The sequence below is a fragment of the Lotus japonicus genome, chromosome 3 (assembly GCF_012489685.1).
Source record: "Lotus japonicus ecotype B-129 chromosome 3, LjGifu_v1.2".
Classification (NCBI taxonomy): Eukaryota; Viridiplantae; Streptophyta; class Magnoliopsida; order Fabales; family Fabaceae; genus Lotus; species Lotus japonicus.
The window spans coordinates 39393206-39410100 of record NC_080043.1 but is presented as its reverse complement, the minus strand read 5'-3'; the positions used below and the strand labels follow the sequence as shown (position 1 = coordinate 39410100).

At 37.1% G+C, this 16895-nt stretch overlaps 1 long non-coding RNA gene across 1 annotated transcript; it reads right to left on the bottom strand.

Moving 5' to 3' along the window:
• Positions 1-11987: 11987 nt before the first annotated feature.
• Positions 11988-14317, bottom strand: LOC130742557 (uncharacterized). Its single transcript, XR_009021197.1, has 3 exons — positions 13916-14317; positions 13621-13794; positions 11988-12414 (listed from the first exon to the last, which is right to left on the bottom strand). It is a non-coding gene; the product is annotated as an uncharacterized LOC130742557 (long non-coding RNA).
• Positions 14318-16895: the final 2578 nt, after the last annotated feature.

Sequence of the window (16895 nt, the reverse complement as noted above, 5' to 3'; positions counted from 1 at the left end):
TACTCAGCCTCAGCACTAGACCGGGAAAGAGTGGGTTGTCTCTTGGAAGACCATGAGATGAGGTTGTCGCCGAGAAACACACAGTAACCAGAGGTAGACCGACGGGTGTCAGGACATCCACCCCAATCAGCATCGGTGTAGGAAATAAGCTTCTCGATAGGAGAAGGATAGAGATGCAAGCCAAACTGTAGGGTGCCCTGAACGTAACGCAGGATGCGCTTCAGTGCAAGCATATGCTCTGTGCGGGGGGCATGCATATGAAGACACACCTGCTGAACAGCATAAGAGATGTCAGGACGGGTGAAGGTGAGATACTGTAATGCCCTAGCAAGACTCCGATATAAAGTAGGATCATCACACGGAGTACCAGCAGTAGTACTGAGTTTCTGCTTGGTGTCAACTGGAGTAGCAGAAGGATTGCACGATGTCATACCGGCTCGAGCAATGATGTCACGTGCATATGTACTCTGACTGAGAAAAAGTCCACCTGCATGTCTGGTGACGGCAATGCCCAGAAAATAGCTCAACGGTCCCAGATCCTTCATAGCAAACTCAGAGGCAAGAAGAACCATGATAGATTTGCGAAGATCATGAGAGGAGCTGATAAGGATGATGTCATCAACATAAAGCAGGAGGTAAGCCATGTCAGAGCCTCGCCTGTAGATGAAAAGGGAGTGATCAGAGGTGCTGTGCTGAAACCCAATGGTTGAAACATAGTCCGCAAAACGCTGGTACCAGGCACGAGGCGCCTGTTTCAACCCATAAAGAGATTTCCGCAAACGACACACATAGTCAGGATACTTAGGGTCACGGAAACCCAAGGGCTGATGCATGTAAACTGTCTCATGCAGATCACCATGGAGGAATGCATTTTGAACATCTAACTGGTGAATGGGCCAAGACCTGGAGAGGGCAATGGTGAGAACTGTGCGAATGGTCGCTGGTTTCACCACAGGACTGAAAGTCTCGTCACAATCAACACCTGCAATCTGTGACCTGCCATCACCTACAAGGCGAGCCTTATAACGCTCAAAACAACCATTAGCTTTCGTCTTATGACGAAAAATCCACATGCAGCGAATGATATTAACATCACTAGGACGAGGAACCAAATCCCAAGTATTATTTCTAATTAAAGCATCAAATTCAGACTGCATTGCGGATTTCCAATTTGGGTCTGAAAGAGCTAGGTTTGGGTTTTTGGGAAGAGGTGAGATGGTGGGATCATCAAAGGTTACAGAAAGGTTGAAGAGTCGTTTGGGTTTGTAGATACCACGCATGCTGCGAGTGGCCATGGTACGGATAGGAGGTACAGCCTGAGTCGGTGAAGGAGGTGAAGGGGAAGATGATAGGGAGTCAGAAGAGGAGGAAGAGGGCGAGGGGAGTTGTGGTGTGGTTACGGTTGAAGGCACTACAGGTGTAGGGCTAGAGTCGGGTAAGGTGGATGGATTAATCCACCGGTGAATGATAGAGGGATGGATAGGATCAGAGAAACAGTCATATGTGGAGGGAGGAGGGGTAGTCATGGTGGCAAAGGGAAACTGTGTCTCATCAAAAATTACATGTCTGGAGATAATGATTTTTCTGTGCGACAAGTCAAAACATTTATAACCTCTGTGATGAAGTGGATATCCTAAGAAGACACACGGGGAAGAACGTGGTTGTAATTTGTTAATGGTAGTAGAGGGAACTAAAGGGTAACAAAGACAACCAAAAACGCGAAGATGTGTGTAAGACGGGTCACGATGATACAGAAGTTGAGTGGGAGAGAGATTAGACAGAGCTTTCCGGGGAAGGATATTAAGAAGATAGGTAGCCATTTGAAGGGCATGATGCCAAAAAGACGAAGGAACAGACGCATGGGCAAGAAGAGTGCGAATCATGTTGTTAATGGTGCGTATTTTGCGCTCCGCCTTGCCATTTTGAGATGATGTATGTGGGCAGGAGAAGCGAAAAACAAGGCCATTAGCAGCACAATAATCATGAAAAGATTTATTGTCGAATTCTCGCCCATTATCACATTGAAGACATTTTACAGTTTGTGAAAAGTGGGTGCGGATTTGATTGGACAAAGAGGTGAACATTTCAAAAACTTGAGATTTATTACTTAAAGGAAACGTCCACAAGAAATCTGTAAAGTCATCTAAGAATAATACATAATACCGATGACCGGCGGATGATAAAACGGGCGAAGTCCATAAATCACTGTGTAAAATGTCAAAAGGCATCACAGTAACATTATGAGAAGAAGAAAATGGCAACCTAACATGTTTGCCAAACACACAAGACTCGCAAACTGTGCTAGAATTCAAATGCTCATAATTAATGAACTTATTACAACGAAGAGACTGCAAAACGGAAGAACTGGGATGACCAAGACGACTATGCCATAGACTCTGAGCTAGACCAGCAAATGAAAAAGACGGCGTGACTGGATAGAGATCGCCAGGACTATTACATCTCATGAGTGGAATCCCCGTCTGAAAATCATGAATCGAGAAGCCATATGGGTCAAAACAAACAGAAACATTGTTATCAGTAGTGAGTTGTCGTACAGAAATCAAGTTTTTAACAATTTTTGGTGTGTGCAAGACATTGGAAAAGGGTCAAAGGCTTGTGGTTACGGGATGTGGGTAGGGTGGTGTGTCCAGAACCCTGAATTGGAATACCTTGTCCGCTACCAACATACAGTTTCTGATTAAGATGACTTAAATTAGAATAAGACGTGAGATTACCTGGTGATGCTGCTACATGAGATGATGCTCCAGTGTCCATGTACCAGGTGCTATCCGGAGGAGACAGTGTCATGGTATGCATGGCAGTGGCAATGTCAGTGGGCACTGGTGATGTCGAAGCAGTATGTGCCTGAGGATGCGAGCCTAGAATGCCGGGTTGCCGAGGAGGAGCAGAAGGACGAGTCCACTGAGATGTAGGGTATGGGCACGGAGGCATAGCCCATGGAGGTGGAGTCCATCCCCAATGCTGGTACGGGTAGTACTGCTGCTGAGGTGGCATCAGAGGAGAAGAGCCCTGAGAGATGGCACTGCGGGATCCGCCACCGCTGCCACGATTCCCACCACGACCTTTAGAGTTGTGAGATCGAGAACGGTTGGAGGACCGACGGTCAGAGCTTTGAGAGGGAGCACCAGAAGGACGCGACTGAGCAGCAACATAGGCAGCAGGAGGCTCAGCAGGTTTCATCTTAGCCATACCGGCTTCCTCCAAAGTAAGCATGGAGCGAGCCTGATGAAAAGAGGGGAGCGGATTGCTCTGGCGAATCAAAGTAGCAACACCCTTATAAGCATCAGTTAGGCCAGAGATGAGCTGCAAAACCAGACGGTGATTGTTCACAGGAGCTCCGACATCACGGAGCTGGTCAGAAAGCTGCTTCAGACGCTGACAATACGCGGCCACGGTCGAAAAGGCCTCCATGCGAACAGTAGAGAACTCCTGCTCCAGGGTGACAGCACGAGCGTTCTGATTATCCTGAAAAATATCGGCCAACCGCGTCCAAGCTGTGAGAGCGGTGGAGCCAGGCTCCATGATGGTAGTCATCAGATCAACAGAAATGGTGGAATAAATCCACTGAAGGACCGTGGCATCCAAAGTGACCCACTGCTCGTAAGTAGGATCGGTGTCGGGCGGAGTAGGCTTGTCCGCAGCAGGAACGATGTGATGCAGAACCCGGTGGGAACGAGCATGAATGCGGAAAAGCTCCGCCCAGGTCCCATATCGGTCAGTCTCCATGTCAAGTATAATAGGAATGTTGTTCCGAATATTCGACACAGTAAGTGCCGGGTAAAAGTCAGACTTGGCCGGCGGGGCAAGAGGAGCCACTTGGGCAACCACCATAGGAGAGGAGGAGTCATTGGTGGAAGTGGAATCAGCCATGGAATCAGCAGGAAAAATAAAGAATTTTTTTTTTTTTTTTTGTCGGTTGAACCAGCCGGTCTGGCAAACCGGGTTCAGTGAACCGGTCTAGGCGGACCGTTCACTAGAAACAGATCCGGGTCGGGTCTGGGGTCCTTTGTGTGGTGCCCGGATCTGATGTCGGGAATGGGCCAAGACCTGGCGTCTGGCGGCGCGGGAGGCTGGCGACGGCGGCGAGGGTGGCAGTCGCTGGTGCGAGGCCCTGTGGTGGCACGGCTGTAGAAGGCGGCGGCGCTGGGAACGGGTGTGGGAGGAGCAATGCGCGAAAGAGAATGACGGCGCGGGAAGCTCGCTGTGGCAGCGGTTGGCGTGGCTGGGAAGCACGCGGGAGCGGCGGCGGCGACGCGGAGTGGCAGGGGTTGCGGCGGCTCTTGGTAAGGAAGGAAGGAGAAGGCTGTTGGGTGAAAGAAAAAGAGAAAGGGGGCTGGAAGAAAAGAAAATAGAAAAGGAAGAAAAAGAGAGGTTGGGCGGAAGCACGGTAGGATGAGAGGGGCGCGGCGGCGGCGTTGTGCGGCGGCGGCGCAGGAGCCTGTGTGCGGAGGCGGTGCTAAAGGGAAAGGGAGGCACGGCCATCAACGCAAGAAGGCTAGGGTTTGGATCAGAGAAAAGCTCCTGATACCATGTAAGAATGTAAGAATATGGAAATAATTTGGTACCTTTCATTGATCAATAGCAAGAGTATATATACAGGTAAAGTCAACCTAGGAATAAATATAATTACAATAAATTAGGCATAATCACAGGAAGAATATTTCATATTCTATCACTACTAGTACGTGGTGAAACTAAAGGAATGAGTCCACGATATGGAATATGGAAATGATAGCTTACCTCCCCATAGAATAGACGTCTAACTGACATTTGGGTGATGAAGGAAGAGAAGAATGAACGTGAAAGAAAAGAGATAGGAAAAAAAGTAAGATCAGTGCGTAGTCTCTAGTGCAAATACTTTTGAACCTAGAGTCATTATGTCTAGTGAAAGAAGAGAAGAAATTAATGTGATAGAAATTAAAAGAGAGATGGAGAAAAAAATGATGAGAGTATGGTAGTAAGTGCAAATATTTTTGAACTTCGAGTCGATGCGTAGTGGTATCATAATGGGTGATTTTTATAAAATATATGGTCATTGACCTCAAGTACAAGACATGTGTATCACCCTAAACACTAAAGTATTTTTCCTCTAATGATAGCGTACTTAAGAATATGTATTTTTTTGTACAAATTGAAAAGTTGAGGGGTTTCATCTCTTATAAACTTAATTTTCTGTGATTTTTTAAAAATAATTTTTTATAATTTGCAATTTAAGCATTTATACTCTAAATAATGAACTAAAAAGTACTAAACTTATCCCATTTTGAAATGATTCCTAAAAAACGCCCTTACAAATATCATGCATATTAATGTTTCATTTTACACACCACATTGTTAGCCCATCAAACTCACCCCAAATTAGAGAAATACTAGTGTTTTTTTACCCGCGCGTTGCACGGGGAATATGTCTATTGTATTTGATATATCGATTCATATTTTAAATTATAAATATTAAAGATGTTAAGAATATAAGAATAATCATAATAAAGGTGTAGATATTTAAAGAGCACAAATTTTGAAAAACACAGAAGTTAATAAACCAAAAGCTTTAATTTTTGCATGTGAGGTATAACTGAATTTTGTTTGTGAAGATGTATATTCGTGTTGCATAAAGGGTAATGTTTTTGTGTTTTAGATATATAACAATACATAAATATATAATTATTTTTTAAATTATTAAAAATACACTTAAGTTATAGAAAATGAATTTTATTTTTTTTAACTCGTACAAATTTTCATTTTCATGTAAAATGTTTCTCCCCATGAGATCTCGTAACTCTAATTTGTTAGCACTAATAAATTCAGGTCATAATTTTATAGTTCATATGTATTAATATTTTGTATTCCTCGTACTTTTCTTACTATCAAATTATTATAGTTATATACTTATATAAATATACACTCTTTAAATTTTGAAAATAATACTAAAGTTAATTATATTAAATTTATTCTATTAAAATAATATCAATTAATTAGTTTAGAATATAATGATTGTATAAAAAAAGTATAATGATACTTTTTATATAAAACAAAATCTCACGTAGATAGCATTATAGTACTTTAAAATTAAAACTTACAATTGAAAATTATACGCAAATACAAACAACAACCGCTTTTAGGTTTCAGAGCAGACTTAGATGCAAATCATCTTACTCAATGGATTCTCATTTATCAGAGAAACAAAATCTTATAAATTTCATAAATCAATATAGATTTAAAATTTTCAAATTAGCCAAGATAGATTTGTTTTGGAAATGAATTTTAGGTACAGAAATTTCTCCTCGTCATTTATACTCCCTCCGTCCCCTATTATAAGTCACTTTTTGTGAGTTTTTTTTTGTCCCAAAATATAAGTCACTTTACAATATCTATGCAACATTAATTTTTTCTCTCCATGTTTACCCTTGTAGCATTTAAAGAATTTTCCTACTTTCCAATATTTTTCTTTATTATCGAGGTCACTTTCATTTATATCTACTCAAAAAACTTCCAAAACTTATTTTTTATTGGTGGAAGGCAATAAAGACACCATAAAAATTAATTAATACTCTCAATATAAAATAAAAGATCCAAGCTAAAATCAAGAAATAAACAACTTAAATCTTAATCAAATCTAAAATTTAAAAAGGTACTAATTAAAGATAGATAAAAACTACCAAAGTCTAGCAAATCACAATAAAAACTCATAAAACCCTGAATTAAATAAAAATCCGAAAATTCAATAAAAATACGATAAAAATTAACTAACACTCTTCAGGGAATATGTAACTATATGGTTTAAAACTTATGAAAGGTGCTGGTAGACTGGCGGTATGTTTTTCACGGGAATTGAAAACCTTTTACCATGTACATTATGAGAGGGAAGGTAACGTTTGGCACAAAGAAAACTTATATAAGAACAGAGAGGGAAATATTGAATGGTAACATATTAACCATGTAATCAATATTTTAATTGTAAACATAAACGGGATGCCAATCATAAATAGATAAATATTTTTAATTTAAATTCAATTTAAATCTTTTGAAATATTAATAAAATATACAACAAAAAGTTCATATGCAAACAAATAAATGTTCTCAAGATTTAGCTTAAGCAAATAAGGGACCATAAAATTCTAAAGAAAATTCACCATTCCAGAAAAAAAAAATGCAACCTAGCAATAGGATTTGGCAATTCCAAATTAACACTAACCTATAGGTATTCAGTTGTAGAAGAATCCCACCAAAACTATGAAAAAATCTAAATTGCAAGGTGAAATGAATCACACTACTTTTCCACATACCTGGATTAATTAAAAAATATATATTTTCTATTGTTTTATATGCACAATATTTTTTTTATTGATCTCAAGTTAATTATATTCTCATAAAAAATACCTTTTTAAATTTTAGATTTGATTAGGATTTAGATTGTTTATTTCTTGATTTTATCTTAATTTATTTTTAATTTATTTCTAGAGTATTAATTAAATTTTATGGTATTTTTAGTGAATTTTTCTGATTTTTATTTTATATGCACAATAATTTTTTTTATTGATCTCACCTTGCTTATGTTAGTCACTAAGACTATGTTTGTATAAATGTTCACATACATTCAAATGCACCTATATCTCAATCTTTGTTAGTAGTACATGCCTCAAATTAAAGTACGTACTTATGGCCATTAACCTTAAGATTTGGATAACACACTGCAGTAAGATCTGGTTAGCCTAATTCATAAGCTTACAACATCAAAGAAACTTTTAATCCCCCCTTAAAAAGTGAGAACAGATGGAAAACAATTCACCTTTCATGACCAGTGAGAACAGATAAATGTTGAAATAACATACATAACAATGAAAAATAAATAAATGGGATGTTCATCTATCAATGTTAATTTTTTTTAATCAACAAACACATTAATACATGAACATTACAAAACAATAATAACGAAACATAGAATGGGTTAAAACATGATTTGGCGAACAAAAGACACTTCTAGAACTACATGAAAGAATCATTAAAATTGAAGAAGAAGGACTACCAGAGATATGAGGAAAATGATATGCCTTTGACTTTTGAGTGATAACAATTCTTAGTCTACAAAGCCACAAAGCATTGTTTTTTACATACCTGGAACAAAAGAGCCATATTTTCTCATCCATCTTTAATCTTCTTTTTCTTGCTTAATACCTTCATTAAGTATTAATTAATGTATCAAATACAATAACAAATTTCGCGGTACATTCTTTTTTTTCTAAGATTAAAATTTGTTCTGAATGCTTTATTGGTGATTTTTCATATATATAATTTGTGTTATTGTCTTTAGGCTCATGAAGAATGTGAAACGACTTCATGTTGATATGGGTCAAACTTAGTTTATTTTACTGTGTAAAAAATGAACTTGCATAATCACGTACATAAAGAATCTTTTCTCATTTTTTCATTGTAGATTAAATCAGCTATTGTTATTAGCCATCATTAAACCACATCCCCCAATATGTTTTGCATAATTTGAGATTTGGTTAACCAATTTTTTTTAACCATAAAAAAAAAATTCTCAATTGTGATGGGGATAAATTTATAATGAAAAATTTAATTGAAGTGAAGGTCCATGTTGTTTTTGAAGCATATATGATTTGAGGTTTGCCATGGTTGAGATGAAGAAGGGAGAAATAGAGAAAATTGTGTGAGTATTTGGAGATAGAGAACGTATGAAGGTTTTTTTTTGCTCTTCTAACCCTTTTTATTTTCTAATATAGATTGATATTGATACTCTATATAAAAAACAATATTTTTTAGGAAGATTTTTTTAATAGAAACTATCTAACAAAGATACATAAAAACAAACAACCTAAATCCTAATCAAATCTAAAATTTAAAAAGGTACTAAATAAATATAGATAAAAACTATCAAAATCTAGCAAATCACAATAAAAACTCATAAAATTCTGAATTAATTAAAAATCCGAAAATTCAATAAAAATACCATAAAAATAAATAATGCTCTAAAAATAAATTAAAAATAAATTAAGATTAAATCAAGAAATAAACAACCTAAATCCTAATCAAATCTAAAATTTAATGTGGCAAATAGGGCCAAGGTGGAAAAGCTGATGTGTAAATTATTAAATGAGAATTAATAGGTGGAAAAGCTGACGTGTAAATAATTAAGTGAGAATTAATCTCGGAGCGACTCGTCACTAACTTGGCCTGTGAGAGCGACACGTCATGCTAGAAGTTCTTCTTTTCTAATATATATAGATAGATTTTGGATTCACACTTCCAAATATATTAAGAACTATCATAGCCCAAATGCCTCTTGGCCCAAGATAGAAAACCAAAAATAAGAGAAAAATTAAATACACTTGACTCCAAGTCAACAATCAACTAACATGATAAATCATGGGCTTCTAAGACAAGTAAAGACCTACGAATGAGCACAACTCGATCCGCATGTGACTTCCAAGATTCCGCTTGAGTTTAAATCCAAACAAAACTAAGTTCAAAAAGATGTCTTCTGGTGATTATATACTGAATGAGCCTTTCGAGTTCGACAAAGGAAAATGCCCCACCCTCCAATTTTTTTTTTTTTTGATAAACCAAGTGAATGCATAAAAGGAAGTACAAGGAGTACTCCAACACTTAATACATGGATAAAGTAAAAGAGATAATGCAGAAAAACTTATAAAAAAAACATGGCAAATTAGCCTGATAACTGAAGGTAGCCATTTAGATACATATGCCCCAAGGAAAATTAATATCCTCACCCTAAGTCTATCCCTTCAACAATGCCAGCATGAGAGAAAGTAACGATTGATACTGCTGTACTTGAACTCCATCTCCACCGTTTACTTTCAATTTTGACAGCTAAAGTGTAGATAAGCTACTGCTGCAAACCCATCCCAGCGGGTTACCTACTTGCATAAGCCAATGCTGATTATACTTTTCATTGTTTCGGATGATGGATTTAACAGCAACCACGCACTATGTACGCAGTACGTGCTTATCAAAAAAAAATATGTACACAGTACGCTTGATGGCATTGTATCGATCAAAAGGGAAAGAAAATAAAACATCAGGATCTATAAATAAAAAAGTGCGTGGGAAAGTAAAAGAGAAGCCCTATTCTCCAATCTTGACTGTTAATTATACTCTCTACTCTATGATTTTGCTTTTACTTTTGGTTAAGTGATGGTATGTTTGCATGTTCCCTACTGGGTGGGACAAGTTATCAAATGGGTTGTTCACGATTATACCACACATCTATTTTGATTGAAAATGCAGAAGATATTTTTAAAAGATTTGATAAATGATAAGGTATATGAATTGAGAATATTTGTCGAATGATGATTGCATGAAAAAGCTTCTTCATGTCACGATTCACATTTTGCTTTCCTTGTGATCTGACAAAAGCAACTATGAGTTTGCCTCTCTGAATGCCAAAAATTGCCCCTAATGTGGAACTTTAGTTTCATATAGAAGTGGAAGGGTATTATGGGCTTCTGAAACAAGTGCTGGACGTGATCAACCAAATCTGGATGCTAGTGGACCTAATCCGGATGACATAAATGGACCTCATCACCTCAGTTAAGTAGAGAGGAGCCCATTTTATATTTAAGGGACACAAATGGGTCCGATGCACACATTGGCTTTCGAGAAGACGTGGAAGCTTAGTCTAAAAAAAAAGACGTGGAAGCTTTTGACAAAAAAAAGATGTGGAAGCTTAGTGATTGTAGTAGCTAGGTTAGGTTGCCGACAAAGGTCTATGCCTTAGATAGCCCATATCAAGTTTAGGTCAAACCAGACAAAGTTAATAAATAGAAAATGTGAAGACTTTCAAAAGTTTATATAGTTAAAAAGATGGGCGGCGGTGGGCTTATGCGTGATGCAAAGGGCTGCTGGTTAAGTGGTTTTACGTCAAGGATGGATGGTGGAGATCCTCTCCTGGCAGAAGCGGTGGTGCTGTGCCATGGTCTGCAAATGACGTGGCGTGGAGCAGTGGTCATAGGAAGATATCTTGTGATGTGGATTGTAAGGAACTGGTCACTCTCTTGGATGACTCGGGCAGTGATGGAGTCCATTGTACCAAACTTGTTGCGACCCTTAGGCAAATCTTGAGTCTTAAGTCCAGGGACTGGTTGATCAATATATCTTGGGTGCATCACACTACGCCAGAAATTGCATTTAAAAGCGCTTATTTTTTCAATTTTACAACGCTTACGAAGCGTTGTAGAACGTACCGTTGTAGTACTGTCAAGCGCTTTTTTTAGAAAGCGTTGTAGAACATTGGACCTCCTACAGCGGTTATTCTTAAAAGTGTGGTAGTATACCATTATACTACAGCATATTATTGGAAAAAGCGTTTTAGAATGTGACGTCCTTCAACGCTTTATTCTAAAAAGCGCTGTAAGGTACGCATGTTGTACAGCGCTTTTAGAAAATAAACGCTGTATATCATATGATAAATTCTACTCCCTCCGGTCCTATTTATAAGCATGAAAGAGAAGAAAAACCTTGGTCATTTTTATAAGAACCAAATGAAAGTTTGAGCTATATTAATTAATTTTTTCCAATGATGCCCTTATTAATTCTAACTTGTAAAATGTGTCTCATTAATTATTCTCTCTCTTTCCCACTTTCCAACACTAATAACAAAGGGTAATTTTGGAAGTTTATTTTGATTTAAGACAAATTTAATGCATTTTATCTAGTTTAACTACATTTCTTAAACTATGTGAATTTTTTTTTTGTTGCTTATAAATAGGACCGGAGGGAGTACATGTTAAAACGCTTTATCAAAAGAAACGCTATAGAACATGACATTCTACAACATTTATGTTAAAAAAGCACTTTAAAACATGAAACATTGTCAAAAAACAACTTTTAGGTGAGAATTAACCTTACAAACAACCAAGCTACTTGCCCAAACAGAATCAAGAAACTAAAGATGCAGAACAGAAAAAGATATAGTCACAAAATCAAAGAAAACAATAAGCAACCCCAGCAAAGTTATCCATTCCTCAAAAATTGATATAGTCATAGATTTTAAGTGCTTGCTAAAACCTGTACAATATATACTATGAAATTTTCATTTCTCAAAAATACCAACTCCTGAATTGTTGCCTTAGCCTCTGGATAAAGTCTAAAATAAAATACAGTAATTGCAAGATGGAATTCAAGCTAACATTAAGCATTGAAAAAAAGAAAGAGAAAAAAGGGCTTTACAATTTTTTCTAACCTTTATGCAACTAAAATTTCAAGCCAGAATTTCTGACTCTGAAGCATGAAGTGCTGAGGAAGAAAAGGAACCTTCTATATCATTATACTTCATTCTGATTGCATTTCGCCCAAAGTTTCTTGTTGTTAACTAGCTTCGAAAGGGCATCCGCAATAGACTTCTGATCATGGGATCTACAAGTACACCGCAAGGGAAGATTTACAAAGCAATACATAACAATTCATAAAGTATACCAGATGAACATAAACAGAACTTCGATTTTTATAGCAGCAACATGAAAACAAGGGCATCCGCCTGTTCAACAAAGATGCACGTTGATGTTCACAACTCCAAAATGAAATCAGCTAATACTAGCTAGTTCAAAATTCAGAAGATCACCTCAATTAGGGTAAGACAAAAAAAGCTCAATGAGAGATGAATAAATGAAAACACCTTGCATAGATATTAGATTTGAATGAAATTAAAATGAGAACATAGCTTGAATCGCAAAGAGAACTAAACAAGATATGAAGTGTATATATTGACTCCCACAAGTTGAGTATTCACATCAGATTAGCATATAACTGGAAATAGATGCAAGAGGATGTATCCACAAAACACTTTATATCATGATAAATATATAAAAAAATGCGTTCACACAAGACACTGTGACTTTCCATTGTCTACTAAGAACTAGATATGTAACAAGGGGAGGGAGATTATCAATGAAGGTGGCTATGCACTCGGGATTACTGATTCTGTAATGCAATTAGAGGATATATATCTACCTAAAATAGGATATAGCCTATTACTCTTTTTTTGCAGGTGGTAATAAAATAAGACATCCATCAATAAAAGGATAGGATTGTAATGGAATTGGAGGAAAGAGATCTACCTAAAAAAAGAATACAAAAGTAAAATAAAATAAATCAATAGGGAAGAGCTATGCATTTATGAGTATATTCGTAGAAATACCATGAGCCTTACACCAAGTAGAATCCAAATGCTTAATACTATCCAAAAGAAGTGGCTTTTTCATCGAACTCTCCATGAAGGTACTACAATTATGCTACAAACAAAATATTAACAGCACCATTGCTGCAAATTTTTTGCTTTTTTACTTCTACCAAAAACCAGCAAAACTGATCACCAATTGGACCTAGAACACAGCCAACACTCCACTATTCAATGACTGGGCACACAACACTCTCCAAAGATGCTAAACATCAAATTTCATAATTAAACCAGTAAACAACTACAGAACTATGCTATAAAAAAAGGATGTAGAGCAGACTAAGCTTGCAGCAGCAGTACACATAACATGTATATCATGGTATTAATTCTGCTAAGGACAACTGTATAAATTAAAGGGGTGACCAAAGAGAGAGTTTTGGACTTACAAATAGGTAATAGAATTGGATTGAGATTTAGGAATTCAAAGAAAATATTGCATCAGAACAAGCTTGGCTATTCTCAGGTTCGCGTTTGCGAGAAGCCTGCGTGAGGCAGTAGACATCGTGGCTTCAGTGAGGAGCTTCCGGCGAGAGAGAAATTATGAATCTGAGGGAACAAATCTGAGGGAAATCAAGAATAAGAGTGCAAAATTCAACCCGGTCATTTTAACAATGCAATCAACATTTTAGCACACACAAACTGATTAAATTAAAATTATAACAATGTGTATAAAATCAGCACCTCTTTTGTCCATGGTCCCTTTACACACAAAGTGCTATACCTCCATTGTAATGATCCATGGATTGGGGTTGCAGGGAGAAGCGGCGGTGCTTCACGATTGGGTTTGCCGATTGTGCGAAGGAGGATTTCACTTAGCGAAGCAATGGGCGGAGGAAGAGACGGTTGGGGACTGGTGACAGCTGTCGTCGTTGCCGGCGAAGGAAATAGGGGTTGCGTCACTGCCATTGTAGGTTCACGAATTTTGGATGACAGAGGGGAAACATAGGGGACCCAGGCATCGATGGAGATATTGAAGGTGCAGTCGGGGAAGTGAAGGAGGAGGGCGAGGCGGTGGCAGTTCCAGAGTTTCTAAAGTGGAAAATGAATAGTGGAAGAGTGGGGGGGGTGCCAAGTTTTGGGGTTCTGATAGACTAGATATTTTTATTTTTGTTTTAGAATAATAAAATTATAAAATTTCTAAAGCGTTTTTCCACATCAACGCTCTAGTACATACATTTGCGGACAACGCTTAGAGTGGAAAATCGTTTTAAGGATTTTTTTTTAATTTATTTTAAAGCGCTTTCGCTTTCAAAGTGCTATAGATAATTTTAATATTTAAAGCGTTTGTTTATACAAGCGCTTTAGAGTAGTTCTGTGTCGTATATTAAAGAGCGTTTAGCCTAATAAACGCTTTAAAACAGGCGCTTTAGTATGTCATTTCTGTCGTAGTGTCAGGATCGCAATTCCGCGGCTGATTGGCTCTCGAAGCAGGCACATCTCTTACCGGATGCGGGTATCGTTAGTGTTAGTAATCTGGATAGTGAGCTGCAACTTATTATGTTGAAAGACTCTCTAGCGGTTCCTTAGTTGTTGTTTTGTCTTGTTAATTTTTCGATGTACCAAAAAAAAGATTAAACCTAGCTAGGTATTCAAAAAGTTTTCTAATTCTAATAGGTCGGTCTATTTAAATAAATATAATTATATAAATTTACTTAAATGATAAATTATATTTTTATTATAATATAATGAAATTACATAATTATTGCATTATTTGAAGATTTCAACATGTTTGGTCAATTTCAAAAAAAAAAAAACATGTTTGGTCTATGAAATAACTTAAGCTTATAAATTTGCTAAAAAATGGAACTTGTAACCTACCAAACATAACACACAGAACATTATTGTTATGTTATGTCCTGTTCCGTTCCGTTCTGTCTTATTATGTTTTGTCACCAAACGCTATCTATGAGCTATAGTTTTAAAGAGTATAATACAGCCTCGCCTGTTATAACTCTATTTATTAATGGTATATTTATAAAAATGGGTAATTTATTAAATAGTCTTGTTTTAATGTATCTTAGCTACATCGTTTCCAATCAGGTACAAACTCTAGGGCTAGCAGAAGCTCTTGCTCTCTGTTGGCCCATGTCTCCAGCGGTGGAATTTGGTTACAAACTAGTGTACTTTGAGATAGACTGCCTGCAGTTTTTTCAACGTTGGAGATGTCCTTCTAGAGGACTTCCTATTTAGCTTTACTTATTTCATAATGTCATTTTCTCTATGTCCCTTGATCATGTTGATCTCATTATTCTCCTAGAAGTGCAAATTGCACAGTTGATTACTTAGATAAGAATGCTTCCTCCTTTTCCAATTCAGTTTGGGTGGAAGAGGTTCCTCTTAGCTTATTGTCTTTGGTTCGTTCTGATGTACTGCCTTATAAGCCTCCTTCAATTTAATTTTAATACATATTTCCGTTCAAAATAAGTGTTTTAGTTCATTAGCCCATTGGCCTATTTGCACATATCTCACCAACAAGGTATTGGTTTAGTGGTAAGTAAGTTAGACCTCATAAGGATAATAGAACAAGTTTGAATCCCAAAAAATACATTAGTTGGGAGGGACATGCAACCTTTTCTCCAACAGGTGTCAGCATTCGTCAAAGATAAATAAAAATTTACACATATCTCGAATGGTAGGGATCTCAGTGGATTGCTTATCACTATTATGTGAGCCCAAAATGTCATATAGTATATAAGCAATTGATGCAAATTTTGCTTAATTGCTTTGGATTGAGTTACATAATATCTCATATAATTCTTATTTTTGTTCATGAATGAGAGAGTGAAACAAATATTTTTTAATCCTAATAACTGTTTCAAGGTATGTAAAAACACTAGAAAGGGGAGTTTGAATAGGGTTTTGCAATAAAAACGTTTCCTTTTTGAGTTTTACGTAAAACACTCGGTATCAAAGGTAAAGGGAGCAAAGAGTAAATAGAAGCACACAAGGATTTTATTCTGGTTCACTTGAACAAATCATCAAGCTACGTCCAGTCCACCTGTTAAGGTGATTTCTTCCTTCGTTGAATGAAAGCAATCCACTAATCAAAGGTTGTTACAACTGCACTAGCACAACTTGCTCAGTAACTAAAACACCTAAGAACTAGCAACCACTAAGACACACAAGTCTTAGTCTTCTCAAGGACCCTGACCTAACCGGTCCCTTAAGGAATACAAACAAAATGATCAAAGGTTTGTGTTTACAAAAAGAGCTTCTAAAACAAGCAAGGTGTAAACAAATTTAGAACAATGAAGAAAATGATTGCTAAGGTATTCGCTGAGTGTAGATTGTATGCAATAAGTTTCTTAGCATTTTCTTCCTTTCTTCAGCCTTTAAGTACTCCAAGCCTTGAGAGAGTTTTCCGTTGTGAAATTCTATCCGTTGGAGGATACATCTGGAATTTCCAAATCGTACAATGGCTGATCCTCGTAAGGTGGTGGTCAGGATAGTACGTTGCGATTGTACTATTTGATAGTGACCCTTTGTCCTTTACTGTTGACTTCTGATCTTCAGAGGCGCTTCAAATGTGAACTTGTGAAGCTTCTAGTCAGAGTCACGAGGATGCTTGGATAATCAGAATTTCAAGTCTTCAACTTCTGGACCGTTCACTTCAGAACTTCTGGTCTTCAGAATAGAAGCACTTGGTCTTCAGACCCAGCTT